Source organism: Stegodyphus dumicola, chromosome 10 (genome assembly GCF_044657685.1).
Source record: "Stegodyphus dumicola isolate Sdum_Otavi_A_Nest chromosome 10, ASM4465768v1".
NCBI lineage: Eukaryota > Metazoa > Arthropoda > Arachnida > Araneae > Eresidae > Stegodyphus > Stegodyphus dumicola.
The window spans coordinates 41762196-41779905 of record NC_140777.1 but is presented as its reverse complement, the minus strand read 5'-3'; positions in this window follow the sequence as shown (position 1 = coordinate 41779905).

Here is a 17710-nt window from a genome sequence, read left to right as displayed (position 1 = left end):
CAAGACTTTTAAACTTAAGTCCAGTAAGAAAATCATATGACAATGTAGCGTTGCGTAGACTTTACTCAGAATGCGAAACACATATTCGAGGTTTAGAAAATATCGGAATTAATCCTAATAGTTACAGCTGTCCATTGTATCCAGTGTTGTTAAGATCGATACCCAAGGATTTGTCCTTAGAATTTTCTCGTAAAATACATTCAGAAGATGAAAATAAAATATCTGATTTACTGGAATTTTTAAAGATTAAAATTCAGTGTCGTGAACGAAATGAGTACTTAAGTAGAAGACTTTAATTTAAACACTTCAGATTCGCGATTGGGAACTAAATTTAATCCTTCACATAACTCTAATCAAAAGTATGAGAGATTTAATAAAACCAAAGTTGATTATAGCGGGAAAAATAAATTAAATTCGAACATTCCTACTACTTCTGTATTTATTGTTGATGTGAAAAAATGTATATTTTACACAAAACCGAAAATAGAGCCCGATTCTACCTCTTGTGCCTTATCGGTAGAACAGAGAAAATTAATTCTTAGAAAATATGGTATTTGTTATGCCTGTCTTTCCGAGGGGCACGTACATAAGCAGTGTAAAACGAAAACTATTTGTGGACTTTGTAAACGTTTTATGCATCAAGAATTGATTTGCGATCAACCCAATGTTTATTCTTCTTCCCCCGCTCTGGTAATGTTTCCCTGCTCTTTCCTCCGCAAAAGGTAATGGGCGCAAATTTCTTAATGAATGCTTGAATCCTGGGCCACCGTTGAATTCCAGAATTTTGGATGTAATCTTGTGATTTCGCGAATATGAATATGCATTCAGCTGTGATATTCAGGGAGCATTTTGACCATAGGAATAGCGGAAGAGAAGAGAGACTATTTACGTTTTTTCTGGTTTCCAGATGAAAGTGATTCAAAAACTTACAAGATTTTACGAATGACTCGCATTCCCTTTGAAGTGACATCAAGCCCATTTATCCTTGCTGCGACTATTAAATACCACATTAGAAAATATAAACTTGTTCAAAGCGAAACTTGTGAAATGCTTGACTCGGCACTTTATGTAGATGATCTTTTTTACGGAAGCAAATACAATAGAGAAAACGTTAGAATTTTTACAGAGCGCTTTAAAAATTCTTAAAGATGCGAACTTGAATTTAAGAAAATTTAATACTAATTCGGATGAGTTGAGAAATTTATGGAGTGAACGAGGTTTGTCTGATATGACAGAAACTAAAGAACGTCCTTTGAAGGTTTTAGGCATAATATGGAACACTAAAGAAGATACTTTTAAGTTAGATACAAAACCTCTACTGGACATGATCTGTAATAGGAAGAATTCAAAACGTAGTGTACTTCAGATAGCTTCGAAGTTATTTGATCCTATGGGAATTGCATCACCTTTTATTGTTCTCATAAATTATTAATGCAAGAAATATGGGAACTTGGTTTAGGATGGGATGATGAACTATCAACTGCCTTGAAGAAAAAATGGAATAATTAGTGCTCTCAGATTTATCTGTTGAAAGATTTGACAGTAGACAGAAAATATTTCTCCATACCATGGAAGTTGGTGAAAGAATTAGAACTACATATATTGTTTTGGCCTCCTCGGTGATTGCGGTGATTTGTGCCCAGAGGGCGCACCGCACAAAGATTAGTTGCGCTACAGAACGTAAAGAGAGCGGACGCGCCAAAAATATCGGGCGTATTACCTCTAATTGAGGTAATTGCATCGTATCTGTGAGGTGGCAGAAAACTAGTATGATGTATCAACTCACATGCCAGGAGGCATACGGCTAGTAAATAAATTGTAAATAAATGTACAGTAAAATATCTTGGTGCAATAGATCAAGGAACACGCATCAACAACCTTCTGATCATTTGGATACGTACATCTTTTTTGGTGACCCAGACGTGATTTGTGGAAATGAAGAATGGACGAAGAAAAGTAGTGAGTTCATGACTGAAAAGCTGGGATTTAATGCGAAGAAATTCGAGGTAGGCCCTTTTTCATTTTTCCAGTTTTGAATAGAATTGCTTAATAAAAAATTGTTGATTAGTATAATTGATAGAATTTAATGGTAAAATGGAGGCTATGAATAAAGCAAAGAAGTTGCATACGGTGACGCGTAGCTTAGCTACTAAGTTGATGAGTAAAATAGAATCTGCATTGCTAGAAGAAGATGAAGATGAGAAATTAAAAGAATTACTCGAAATGTTACTTGAAAAAAATCGCAGTTGTTGAAACAATACGATTCTGAGATTGAAAAACTTATAATTACGGAACAGGAGTTAGAAACAGAAGTAATTTCCGCGCAGAAATATCAAGAAAGAATTATAAGTTTTAAATGTTAAATTCAGGAAAAATTAAGAAAAAACGCGAGTAAAGTTGAATCTAGAAAATCTAGTGAGGAAACTGTATTTCCGAAGTTGAAAACTTGCGAATACTTTAAAATTGCCAAAATTAACAATTACAAAATATTACGATGATCCTTGTTCTTGGCTTGAATTTTGGAATCAGTTTTGTAATTCCATTCACCAAAACGAAAGTCTCAGTTCGGTTGACAAGTTTTGTTGGTAAAAGTATAGTTTAGGGTACCCCTTGGCGATTTTTGGCGGTACATGGATACCGAGTTTGTGCAATTCTTTGACTCGTTCTTTTGGCATGCGAAGCGGCGATTTTTGTGCTAAAAATCGCCGCTACACAAAGCCAAAATAACAAGACAAACAATTGCACAAACTCGGTATCCATGTACACATCGACTTATTTTCACTTAAAAAAAAAAAAAACCAAATTGCACAAAAATGGCATTGCGCACTCCTTTGACTTTATCCATTTCCACGTTGACATATTTCCACTTAAAAAAAAATCCCCGAATTGCACAAAAATGGCATTGCGCACTCTTTTAACTTTGTCCATGTACACGTCGATCTATTTTCACTTAAAAAAAATCCCCGAATTGCACAAAAACGGCATTGCGCACTCCCTTTACTTTGTCCATGTACACATCGATATATTTTCACTTAAAAAGTCAAAGTAGCACAAAATTCTACAATATAGGTAAACAAAAAATACATAATCTCAATAAAATACATTTTAAACCAAACAATAAAATAACTAAAAAAGGAAAAACATGTTATACATTTAAGCACTACCAAAAGCAAATATTCACTTACCATGATTTTCGAGTTCGCTTCGTACACCCAGAGCCATGTAAAAATCAAAATATCATTCATACTCAAATGACTTTTTACAAACCAGGTACTCTTTCTGATCGAACGCTTCACATAGTGACCATCTGAACCTTTCTTCTTACAAACCCATTCAAATCCATCTAAATGGTTTTTATGTTCGACTAGACGCATATCCTTCCTACATACAGGACACTTATAATGGCTACTATTTAGTAAGTAAACCTTCATTTACACACCAGTAAATTAAAGCTCTTTTCCCCTTTCACTCCAAATCGTACAGAAACTTCAAATTAATCTTAGTACATTCGGCCATTCTACCGTCGTCTAAAAATTCAAACCAACACACACCACAAAAACGCTTACAAAATATCCCATGATTCAATATTTCCCAGAATCATGCACCCGATTACGTCACAATAGGGTCTCCATAACATTCAACTACTCAGGCTACCATAAATAAAACAACAACTTGGCGATGAATCAAACAACAACTTTGCCATAATACAAGGGGTACCTTAAAGTCTACTCTACCCGTTTTGTTATTTAAAATCTCTTCTGGGAGGTTTAGCTTTGAATGCTGTTAGTGGATTAACCTTTACTAGTGGAAACTATACGGTGGCTGTTGATATACTAAAAGACCGTTTCGGCAGAGATGACCTGCTAATTAATGCGCATATGAATAAATTGTTGAGTTTAGAACCTGTAAAATATTCCGGAAATGCGGCTGCTTTGAGGAAGCTGTATGACGATATAGAAATACAAATAAGAAATTTAAATTCCTTCAATGTTACTAGTGGTTCTTATGGACATTTATTATCCCCTATTTTGTTAATACCCCAGAATTTAATCTAGAATTTACTAGGAAAAGAAGTGATAAACAAAATTTCGATGTTTATGAACTACTAACATTCCTGAAAACGGAAGTGGAATGTAGGGAAAAATCAATTATGTTAGCGCGTTCTAAGAATTTTGATGTAAATGAAACATCAGTACGAAACAAAGGTTCCCATCACGGTTATCAAAATAAATCTTACATGCATTCTAAAAGGAATGATTACAATACGAATAAGCAAGGTGCTTCAGTATTAACTAGTCAAAGCAAAACTCCCTCTAAATACTTTCAAAAATCACATTTTAATCAAAATCGAAAGTTCTTTACCCCGACTAATAAAGAGAATCAAAATGTCTGCATATTTTGTTTATCTGCTTGTCATATGAATCATGATTGCGCACTTGATTCAAAGGCTCAGCGAAAGGCATTAATGGATCGAGGTTTATGTTTTATTTGCTTTCCGAAAGGGCATCTAAGACGTTTCTGTGCTCATAAAGATGAAAAGTGCAGACTGTGCAATGTCCAAGGTTTACATAATTCGTTAATATGTGACGCAGCATCGAGAAATTTAGAGACGGATACCTCCAATCAGACAAAACAAACGCCAATCACTGAAGCTTCTCTTTCGCTCTTATGTAATGAAAATAGTAACAAAATTAAACCTCCGACTTTCCGTTCTTTTACAGACGTTTTCGGCGACAGTGAGGTGTAAAGGGGGGAACAAAAAGGTATTACGGTGTATGCTAGATTCAGGGTCAACAAAGTCATTCATCTTACGAGAAGTGATTGATTCACTGGGGTTGAAAATTATTAATAAAGAAGCGCTTATTATTTTCACATTTGGATGCAAAGATGCAAAAGAGCGCTTGTATGATATCGTAGAAATAGTATTGCAAAATGTAAACCATCCCTATAAAAAGATAAAAATTAACGCAATAGTCATTGATTCTATAACACTAGGGCAAGTAAAAGTTCCTTCTCGGTGGATACGAAAGATGGCGTTTGAGAAGGGAATAGAATTAGCAGATTCTAGTACGAGTAACGAAATTCAAGTATTAATAGGTTCGGATTATATTTGGGAAATTTTAGGAGAACGAAACGTGAAGATTTGTAAAAAATTAGTCGCAACAGAAAGCACTTTCGGTTTCGTGATTCAAGGCAAGGACGAAGGATCAAATTGTAAGGACGCAAGAGTTAATCATATAACCGTTGTAAATGAGGAGTTAGATTACGAAAGAGTTAAAAAATTATGGGAATTAGAAGCAATTGGGATAAGTTCGGATAAAGAAATATCTCGATCAGATAAAGAAATTTTAGAGGCATTTGAACGAGATACAACTTTACGAGAAAAAAATATGAGACTCGATTATTGTGGAAAGAGGGTGTTGAAGGTTTAAATAACAATTATGAAATCGTGAAACAGCGTTTACTATTTTTAAATAATAAGTTTCAGAAAAATATAGAGCAGCTATATTTAAAATATAATGAGATAATTAATGAACACTTGAAAGATGGTATAGTGGAACGGGTAGATACGTATTTAAATAGTAATTTAAAAACGGGGTATTACATGCCTAATGACGTGGTAGTGCGCGAGCAGAAGGATTCTACAAAGGTACGAATAGTTTTTGACGCTTCTTCTAAAGGTAAGGGAAATTTATCACTTAATGATTGTTTGGAAAGCGGACGTAATTTAAATCCTGACGTGCTAAAGATTATCAGTAAGTTCAGGGTACAGTCAATCGCATTTTGTGCCCACATTCAGCGTGCATTTTTAGAGGTACGCTTAGCTAAAGAAGATAGGGATTTTTTAAAGTTTTTGGGGATAAATGAGGAAGGGTCAAATCTCGATCACAGTAATCCCAACTTACAAGTTTACCACACAATCGAGTCCCTTTCGGGGGCAAGCGCTCGCCTTATTTATTAACAGCTGCAATAAGACTACATTTAAAAAAGTATGAAGATGCCTACAAAGAGGCATGCAGTATGTTAAAAGAGCTTTACGTAGATGATTTAATTTCTGGAACAGTTAATGTAGCAAAGCCCTTACTTTTAAGCAAGGACATGATTTTCATTCTTAGCGAGGCCAGTATGAATTTACGTAGATGGGTTTCAAACTCCCCTGAGCTAAATGAACTATGGAAACTTAATGGAATTGACTTTCGTGAGACATCTGAAGACTCTTTTATACCGTTGAAAGTTTTAGGTCTTATCTGGGACAAGATGGTATAGTGGAACGGGACAAGATGGTATAGTGGTCAATGATAATTTGAAAATAGATGTATCTCAGTTTGAGAAGTTACAAAATCTTAAAGTAACTAAACGCATCATTTTAGCAGCATGTGGTATGCTGTTTGATCCCCTAGGAATTATAAATCCATTTACTGTTCGAATTAAACTCTTAATGCAAACTATGTGGGAAAAGGGTATTCAATGGAACGAGAATGTTCCCCCTGATACAGAATCCATATTTCAGAAATGGTTAATAGAAGTTGAAAAAATAAAGTTTTCGAAATTCCCAGACAGTACTTCAGTGATATTGTAAGGATCTTAAGTTTTACTAACGTTTATTTTATTTTAAATCTTTACTATCACTTCTTATTTTCTACTTCCGGCCAGAATTATAAGCGTTAAAGTATTTATGCAAAGTTTGTCTGGCGAAGGCCAAGTATTTAAGTTGTGGCTTTTTGCCAAGCGAGAGAGAGGAAGCAATGAGTCGAAGCAGGCCGCTTACCTTAGAAGTTTACTCAGTTGCTGGTTGCCGTCTAGGCCAGAGGTTTTAATCCTCTTGATAATTTTTAAACGTATTGTAGTGTTCACAGTTCTCTGTACTACATACGCTTCCTGTTAATATAAGGCCAATCTTCCACGTTTATTATTTTAAAGTTAAATTAGAGTTTAGTTTTATTTTTATACTTTTACGTTTTGACCCCAAGTAGCGGGTCTGTGTATTTCCGAAGTACGGAAGTTATTGTAAATAGAGAAAAATAAAGGGTTTTGTATACCCTTCTTGTGTATCCTGTCTACTTCCCACAATTGTTGAACATAGCTTTAGTAAGCTCTCTGTTCCGAGTCAGGTTCTTGGATGTTCCCGAAGAAGGTTAGACGGAACATTGAACCTGATAGTGGCGCCCAACGAAGAAGAATAACCATGGCCGAGTTTCAAGAAGAACCTGTGCTGCCTGCAGAAGCGGCTCAGAATCCAGAAATGCCAGCTGCCGCCCTGGAAGGATTTGGTTACATCGTCCAGACCATGCGCGCTTCGATGAAACCAGAAGCAACATTTAATGGAAACTCACCGGTAACCAGTTTTTTGGAAAAATTGGATGACCACTTCATGCTCTACCCCGTGCACGAATTTCAAAAAGTTACCTTAGCTACCAGCGCTTGGAGGGGCCAAGCGCTTAACTGGTTCAAATGTATAGGCAGAAGTCTCTTGGGTCAAGCAGGAAGTCCCACCTATACTTACGAGAATTTCAAGACTGCCCTACTAAAAGCCTTCCCTGTTGTATGGGATCGTGCGAAATTAGAAACGGAACTTTTTAGTATATATCAACAAAGAATCGAAAACCTCTCAAGCTTTATTTTAAGAAAAATTCACGTCTTCAAACTCTTGTATGGAAACCGTCCGGATCCTGAGATAATTCAAGTGATTTTGCCGAGGTTACTGCCCCAAGTGCAAGACTTTATTGAATTAAGAAATTCGACTACACTGAAAAAGTTATTTGAGCTAGCAATCCAGATTGAAAGTAGAAGAACGGCGGACATTGAAAGAGGACGCCAATATCAACAGCGAAACCAATTTGGTGCGCCAAGACTACAGCAAACTCAAGCACACGGCTACGGAAGCAAAGCGAATCAGTGGGCAAGGAAACCCGAGCATTCAAAAACAGCCGGCGAACTTCGACAGTTCAATAGCAATCCAGGAAAAAAGTCTCAAGGCCAGTGGAAAAAGAAGTAAAGCACGGAAACGAAAAAGGATTTAAACTAAAACGGATTTCTGCTGACGAGAGGGTGCGGAAATCCGAAGGCCAAGAAAACCCCTCTTCCTTCAAGTTAAATACAGTAATGGTGAAAAATTTGACTCTTCCGAAGATTGAAGTGTTGGTGAATAATATCCCAGCCACCGAACTCCTGGATACAGGCGCGCAGTGTTCCTGTGTGGCAGAAGATTTTTTTAGGAAGTATTTTCTGAAATACCGCATATATAATTCGGATAATACGACAGTGTTAGCGGCGCAAGGAGAACTATGTAAGTGTATAGGTAAAGTACCGCTATATGTCCGTATCAAGGACGAACAAGTAAAGGTGATGTTTTTATAGTAAAGAATCTGCAAGCACATATAATCTTAGGAATAGATTTTCTTTCAGACGCACAAGCAACGCTGGATTTTAATGAAGCGTCCCTTAAGCTGACAATGAAACCAGTTCGTGCAGAAAAGGCTGAACCGCCGATGTTAAATCTTGACCACCTGCCTAATGACGAGCAAGGAAGAATCCGACAAGTGGTAAGTGAATTTGCTTCGTTATTTAGTGATATTCCAGGATTTACTCAGGTTACTAACCATAGTATTGACACCGGAGATTCAATGCCAGTTCGCCACAAAGCATACCGGTATGATAAGAATAAGGAAAAAATTATAGAATGGCATATCACCGATATGCTACGTAAAAAGATCATAACGCCCATCTCAAGTAGTTATGCTAGCCCGGTGGTTTTATGTAAGAAAAATAATGACTATCCTTTGACACATTCAAAAAGGTGGAGATTCGCAATCGATTACCGTAAATTAAACTCCATAACTAAATATCCGGTATATCCGTTACCTATAATTGAAGAAATTCTAAGGAACATAACATCCACCAAATATATGACGACTTTAGACTTAACGACTGGTTATTTTCAAATAGGGGTTAGGCCTGAGGACGTGCCTAAGACTGCTTTTATAACCAAGTCTGGCACTTATGCATTTTTGCGTATGCCGTTTGGCCTTTCAGGGGCCCCGGCAACATTTCAGCGATGTATGGACATTGTGTTAAGACCTGTTCTTGGAAAGTCCACATTTACCTATTTAGACGATATCATTATTACTAGTGATAATCTCGACCAACATGTACAGGATTTAAGACAGGTGTTTTCTTTATTAAATGAGGCCGGTCTAAAAGTTAATGTCGAAAAGTGAAAATTTGCAGTCCCTGAATTAAAATATTTAGGTTACAAAATATCTCAGAAAGGAATAGAGACAGACGAATCAAAAATAATTGCTGTACAAAAGTATCCGACTCCAAACACGGCGAAGAAGCTCTCTTCTTTTCTAGGACTTTGTTCATATTATAGGTCCTTTATAAAAGATTTTGCAGCTATCGCTGAGCCATTGTTAAAATTAAAAAGGAAAAAGGCAAGATTCTCGTGGACGGCCGAAGCCAATAGTGCTTTCGAAAAATTAAAACAAGCATTAACGCAAGCCCCTGTGTTGAAATTTCCTGAAAAGGATGAGAATTTAGAAATTTCAGCGGATGCTTCGGATTATGCGGTAGGAGCGGTACTTTCGCAAAATCAGCAGCCCGTGGCATTTTTTAGTCGAACTTTAAATCAAACACAAAGAAACTATTCCGCGACCGAGAGAGAGGCACTTGCAGTTCTGTTAGCAGTGCAAAAGTTCCGAGTCTATTTTGGAAAGGCGCCAATAACAGTGTACTCTGATCATGCGGCGGTAACTAGATTAAATTCAGTGAAAAACTTATCCCTAAGGTTAATAAGATGGGCACTCAAGCTACAAGAATATAATCTGGTAATCAAGCATACCCCCGGAAAGGAAAATATCGTAGCAGATGCCCTATCAAGAATTAAAATAGATGAACAAGGTAATACTGTAAAGGTGGCAATGCTCACAGCATGTACAATAAATTCCCGAGAAACTGTAATAACCGAACTGGGTAAAGATCCTGAGTTTGGAAGCATTTATGAGTATTTAAAGGATCCTGAAAATTTTAGCCACCAAGATATTGTGGCGATAAGAAATAGGGCGGCCCATTACGAACTAATAGATGGTCTATTATTCTATACAAAAACTACGAATTCCAACAACGAATTTCGACCTGTTATCCCAGCTAGTCTTAGATTAAATATCCTGCAGGAGCTCCATGACCGCCCTTTAGCTTCTCATGCTGGTATTCGAAAAACTATCCAACGCGTACGCGAGGCAGTCTACTTTCCTGAACTGCAAAAGTTAACAAGGGCGTATGTCCAGTCCTGCCCAACATGTCAAGCCGTTAATTATATTAATTTCCGCCCGGCCGGGTTTCTAAATAGTATTAAATCCGAATTTCCAAATGAAATAATTGGCATCGATTTATTGGGCCCTTTCCCAAAAAGTCAGTTAAATAAAAGTCGCTATCTCCTTGTTATGGTTGATCATTTTAGTAAATGCACCGAAATTGTTCCCTTAAAACGAGCCTGCGCGAAATTAGTTACTGATTCTATTTTAAATAAATATATTTTAAAATACGGAGCGCCCCTAAAAGTTATATCGGATAATGGTCCTCAATTTGTAAGTAATATATTTGAAGACATGTGCAAAAAACCGGGCATACGTCATTTAAAAATGGTCCCGTATCGGCCGCAATCAAATATAGCGGAACGGGTCAATAGAAATATAGTGAAAATTATCCGTAGTTATGTTAAAAATTTTCATAAAAGCTGGAATAACTATGTCAATGAATTTGCTTTCGCCCTTAGGACCGCAAAACATGATACAACGGGCAAAACTCCTGCTGAGTTATTTTTAGGCAGAAAGATTATAACGCCGTTAGATAAATTATTTTATGTGCAACAAAGAGCCCCAGAATTTAAAATGGGTGATATAGAAAAACTAATAAAAGAAGCAAAAAAGAATACGGAAGTAGCACAAAGAAAACAGAAGCTCTATTATGATTTGAAACGACGGGGAGTAACTTATAAAGTAGGGGATGAAGTTTTAAAAATTAAGCATTCACTTTCTTCAGCACCAGAAGATAAAACTGCCAAATTTTTTCCACGATTTGAAGGACCATATGTTATAGAAAAAATAACTCACGCTGTAGTAGTGTTAAAAGCCAGAAATGGTGAAACCTGCTCCGCAAACATTGATCAAATCAAACCCTACTATGATCGTAATAAAATGCAAATATTTTCAGATCTTTTGCAGGATCCGGCGCGGCAGACACCGCAGGCACAAGCTCCAGAGGTGGAAAAACGACAAGTACAAGGGCAAGCCATTAAGAGGCAGGAGCAAGTGAAAAGAAAGTTTCCCCGCGGAAAAATTGAAGGTGGCAAGAAAAAGAAGCCGTTCCACCGTCCAGAAAAGAGAGCTAACGAACACCCCCAGAATGAAGGGAGAAGGACGACGTATGCAAAGAGAGCCAGGAAAAATGACGGCAACTATAACCCGGCTCTAAAACGGAAGATCTACTCATCCGACAGGACTCTCCGCAGCAAATGTCGCCGAACTGCGGAAGGGCCATCAGCGGCGGAGGAAAAGTTACAAGGAAAATTTGAACGGCCAGCAGTGAGGTCCAAGCAGGAATACGAAAGAAGTTTCCCGGTTTCGCCAAGACCAGCTGCCATCAAACGGCCAAGACCACAAGCAGAGGCGAAAAAGAAGGTATTCAAGGGTGACCGAACTGGTGAAAAAAGGAAGCATCTAGAGGAAGGCACTGAAAGGCGAGCCCGTACAAGAAGGAGGATAAATCAAACAACTATCTGCCCTACCTTTAAGGACTGGGCCCAGAAAAGAATGTCCGAATATCACAAAGATAAGTAAAATTTTATGTTACTTTGCAAACTTAAGTTAATCTTTCATTCTTACTGCAAGTGGCAGATTTCAAGAAGTTTTACCTCATGCGAGGTCTACCTTTATCGCCAAAAGGGCGAGAAATGAGTTGTTACCGATTTTGGTATTATGTTTTTCAATTACTCGCGTGTAAAACTAAAGTTGATGTATAATAGCGATAAATTGTATAAATTTTATTTAAAACTTTCTGGCAAGAAAGAAGTTTTAGTCTGAAAGACTTTTTGAAATGTATTATTTCAATGTAGAAAGAATTGGCACTTGCTTTGAAAAGAATAGAAGTTAACAATCTACTAATGTATGTTTTCAAATGTGTAAAATTAACGGCATGTTAATATGTTCTTATATACAATGTGAACTGTTATTTTAAATGTTAAGAAATACCGTGATATGGTAAAAGTGAAAGTAATGTTAAAATTTTTTTTTATTCGTGCGACTGTAAAAAGACTAAATCATGGTGAATATGTGTTAAAGGTTGAATGATGTAGTTAGGCTCTCTGACGCTACACTTCAGAGTTAGCCACTTTCAGAATAGTACCTCAGGGTTTAGAGTTGAAATTAGGGTGTGTTACGAGGTCTTGGTATGTTGAAGTTTAACACGTTAGTGTTTTGATTGTAGGAGGAAGTGTTGAACACATAGACATAAACACATTCGTGTTTGGTGTTCTTTTACAACACATGTCAGAGAGCACGGGGAGAGATAACTAAAATAGTTATGAATGAAATAAGAATGTTAAGAGAAATATAATTATACATGTTACTTGCCATTTCATTGTGTAACATTTCATTAAACTAGTTTTCCTTCCAGATCTCTGGAAGGAACCAGATTTGAATAAAAGCTCCTGTTTAGATGCAGTACAGATGAAAAAAACTGTGTGTCCTGGGAGCTGCTATTGTAAAAACAAATTTCTTTCTTTTAAATTTCTAGTTTCTAGCGAAAAAATGTTTGTAAAATATTGGCCTCGCGTTAGATTCTAGAGCTAAAAGTTTTCAACAAGGTCGTTTTAGACCTCAGTTTCAAACTAATTAACTCTGGCGGGAAGTATGTAAGGATCTTAAGTTTTACTAACGTTTATTTTATTTTAAATCTTTACTATCACTTCTTATTTTCTACTTCCGGCCAGAATTATAAGCGTTAAAGTATTTATGCAAAGTTTGTCTGGCGAACGCCAAGTATTTAATTTGTGGCTTTTTGCCAAGCGAGAGAGAGGAAGCAGTTAGTCGAAGCAGGCCGCTTACCTTAGAAGTTTACTCAGTTGCTGGTTGCCGTCCAGGCCAGAGGTTTTAATCCTCTTGATAATTTTTAAACGTATTGTAGTGTTCACAGTTCTCTGTACTACATACGCTTCCTGTTAATATAAGGCCAATCTTCCACGTTTATTATTTTAAAGTTAAATTAGAGTTTAGTTTTATTTTTATACTTTTACGTTTTGACCCCAAGTAGCGGGTCTGTGTATTTCCGAAGTACGGAAGTTATTGTAAATAGAGAAAAATAAAGGGTTTTGTATACCCTTCTTGTGTATCCTGTCTACTTCCCACAATTGTTGAACATAGCTTTAGTAAGCTCTCTGTTCCGATTCAGGTCCTTGCATGTTCCCGAAGAAGGTTAGACGGAACATTGAACCTGATAATATGTGTTGGAGGTTTATAGAAGTTCACATATTTTCTGATGCCTGTGCCAAGTGTTATGGTGCTGTAGCATATTTCAGATTTGAGGAGAAAAATAAATGTAAAACAAGTTTCATAATGCCGAAATCCCGTTTGGCCCCATTAAAAAAGGTAACACTCCCTAGGCTTCAACTTTTGGGAACATTAATTTCTGCAAGATTAGGTTCGTATTTGCAATCGATATTTCTGCAGTTGGATAGAGGAAATATATTTTACTGGACTGATTCCTAAATTTGCATTCACTGGATCAAGGGATCTGCCAACGAGTGGAAACAATTTGTTAGAAATCGTGCGGTAGAAATCAAGGAGAAAACAAATTTAAACAACTGGTACTTTTGCAGTGGGAAGACCAACCCTGCTGATAAACTTACGATGGGAATGAATTCTAAAGATCTAATTAATGATAGTGATTGGTTTTCTGTGCCACCCTGGCTTTCAGAAGTAGATATTCGACATCGCATAAACGAAATGAATACCGAAGCTGACTTGCAAAATGTTACTGAAGAACGAAAATGTGTTACTTTGAAAACACTAGTGGAATCTACAGAACCGTTACTAAATCTTGAACTGTACGGAGATTTAAACAAAGTCCTGGGAATAATGGCTTATGTTCTGCGCTTCGTGAAAAATCTGCTCGTGAAAAGCAATCTGGTGTGCTTACCGTCTATGAGTTACGGAAGGCTGCAGAATTTATTATAAGAAATGTTCAATTTAATGAATTTTCAGAAGAAATTAAGGCTTTAAAGACAGGACAACCGATTAAAACTAAAAGCAAAATCATTTCACTTAATCCATTTCTAGATGAAAACGAAATTTTAAGATTAGGAGGTAGATTAAGAAACGCAGAAATTACCAGAGAAAGTAAACATCCCATTATATTGCCAAATAATAATCACTTCTCAAAATTAATAATACAGCATTATCACGAAAAACATCTACACGGAGGGTTACATTAATGTTATCCGCAATAAGACAGAAATACTGGATAATAAGTGCAAAGAATGAAATTAAAAAATGCATTTGGAAATGCATAAAATGTTGCAGAGTACAAGCAGTAACATCTACTCAATGGGCGAACTACCTGCTGATTCCAAGTAGAACCTTTTCAAAGGTTGGCGTTGATTATGCCGGCACATTTTCTGTGAAAATGAAAAGGGGAAGAGGTATAAGACCAATTAAATGCTAGGTCTGCATTTTCGTTTGTTTAGATACAAAGGCTATCCAGTTAGAGATTACTAGCGACTTATCAAGTGAAGCATTCCTAGCTGCTCTAAAACGATTTGCTTCGACGAGAGGAAAACCTCAAGAAATAAGAAGTGATTGTGGAACTAATTTTATAGGTTCAAATAAAATCCTCAAGGAAGCAGTTTCATCTGTCCAGTCAACCTCAGAATTTCAAAGGTGGTAGCAAATGAAAACATTAGGTGGATATTCAACCCGCCAGGCTGCTCCACATCATGGTGGTATATGGGAGGCAGCTGTTAGATCTATGAAGCTGCATCTAAAGAAATGTGTTCAAACTCAAATTATCCTTACCACTGTTAAACTGTGCACGGGGACATTAAACGTCCTATTACCAAACTGTGTCTTTTACCAGTTGAAGAACATTAATTTTTAAGTATTTGGTTTATATTCAATATGTTTTATTATTATTTACATTGCTTATTGTACTAATATTTTTTTATTTGTTTGCTTTAGTTTAACCCTTATAGCTAACCTTTCAATATAATAAGCTAGAAGTTTGGTAAGTGTGTAAGGATCTTAAGTTTTACTAACGTTTATTTTATTTTAAATATTTACTATCACTTCTTATTTTCTACTTCCGGCCAGAATTAAAAGTTTTAACTTATTTATGGAAATTTGTCTTGCGAACGCCAAGTACTTAAGTTGTGGCTTTTTGCCAAGCAAGAGAGAGGAAGGAGCTATTAGAAGCAGGCCACTTGCCATAGTAGTTTTACTCGGTTGCTGGTTGCCTTCAAGGACAGAGGTTTAATCCTCTTGATAATTTTAAACGTATTGTAGTGTTAGCAGTTCTCTGTACTACATACGGCTTTTTGCTAATATACGGCCAATCTTGGAGTAGGCACTTGTTTGATTAATCCAAAGTTAAGTTTAGTTAGAGTTTAGTTAATATTTTTATATTCTTACGTTCAGACCACAAGTGGTTGGTCTCTGAATTCCGAAGTCCGGAAATCATTGTAAAGAGAGAAAAATAAAGGGTTTCGTATACCCTTCCTGTGTGTATTGTCTACTTCCCAAATTTATTGAACATAGCTTTAGTAAGCTCCCTGTTCCGAGTCAGGACATTTAATGTTCCCAAAGCAAGTAAGGAGGAACGCAGAACCTGATAAGTGTAACATGTAATTTTATACTTTTTTAAGGTTTTTGTATGTTTTCAGTTTCTATATTTTCGATTTACTTGTTTGCATATCTTATGATTGTATTCATATGAATTTAATTCATCGGCGGGGAGGGAGGATGTTTTGGCCTCCTCGGTGATTGCGGTGATTTGTGCCCAGAGGGCGCACCGCACAAAGAGTTAGTTGCGTTACAGAACGTAAGGGGAGCGGACGCGCAAAAAATGTCCGGGCGTATTACCGCTAATTGAGGTAATTGCATCGTATCTGTCAGGTGGCAGGAAATTAATATGATGTATCAATTCACATGCCAGGTGGCAGAATATGTGTATCATGTACATGCCAGGAGGCATAATGCTTGTAAACATATCAGGTGGCATACGGCTTGTAAATAAATTGCAAATAAATATCTTGATAGTGAAATATCTTGGTGCAATAGATCAAGGAATACGCATCAACAACCTTCTTATCATTTGGATACGTACATATATTTTCTGACGCTTCTCCTAAAGTTTTCGGAGCAATTGCGTACTTCCGTTACGTGTCAAGTGATGATTGTATTTATACAAGTTTTATCACTGCGAAATCTAGAATCGCACCGCTTAAAAAATTAACATTACCGAGGCTTGAACTTATGGGAGCTGTTATTGCTTCTAGACTTTTTCAATATTTGAAAACAAATTTTAAATTTCCAGTGTCTATAGGGTATATATGTGGACAGATTCCTTAATCGCTCTTCATTGGATTAAAGGGAAAGCTTGTAGTCATTAGGATTTTTTGGAAACCAGAGAGATGAAAAATACACTACCGCCTTCGCCGGGAATCGAACCACGGACCTCTGGAATATCAGCCCAGCGTGTTACCGTTATACCACGAAGGATGCTAGGAAAGTGGGAAAAATACCTTATATATTCCCCTTTTTAAAGGGCGACTAGGGTTTTAGGGGACCTAGTCGCCAAATCCTGGGTGTGGAGAATCATCATCCACAACCCTTTTTAATTCGGGCGCCACTTGTAGAGTCATTAGGATTCTTTGGAAACCAGAGAGATGAAAAATATGCAACCGCCTACGCCGGGAATCGAATCACGGACCTCTGGAATACCGGCCCAGCGTGCTACCGTTACACCACGAAGGACGCTAGGAAAGTGGGAGAAATACCTTATAAGCTTCAAAATGGAAACCTTTTGTATCGAACCGTGTATTCGAAATCCAATCTAGAACTGATCCTGCTGATTGGAATCACTGTAGTGGGCAGGATAATTCTGCAGATTTCATATCTGGAGGAGCTACCGTGGAAAAGTTTATGTCCAGTGTTCGATTTGGATGTAAGGTCCAAAATGGCTTCGGTTGAAGAAAAAGGATTAGCCAAAAGGCTCTAATTATGCAATTTGTCCAGAGATTTCTTCAGAAGTATATTGCGAAAAAAGAAGTAAACTAGAAGAAGTATCGTCTTTTGTGTGCAAAGTTCTACCGAATTTGACACATTTAATGGATTTGAATAGATATAGTAGTTTAAGAAAATTATATCGTGTTACCAGTTGGATACTACAATTTATATACAACCTTAAAATTAAAACTAAACGAAGGGGTGAACTAAGCACTGAAGAACTTAACGAGGCTGAAATTATCTGGACAAAAACTGTTCAAAGTGAAGCTTTTGTGGAAGAGCTGTCTTCTTTGAGACAGGGTAAAACAATTTCTAAAACTTCCTCTATTCTAGAACTGAATCCCTTTCTTAATAATGACGGGATAATGCATGTTGGTGGAAGATTTCAGAAGTCAAGACTTCCTTACCTTCAAAGACACCCAATTATTATGCCC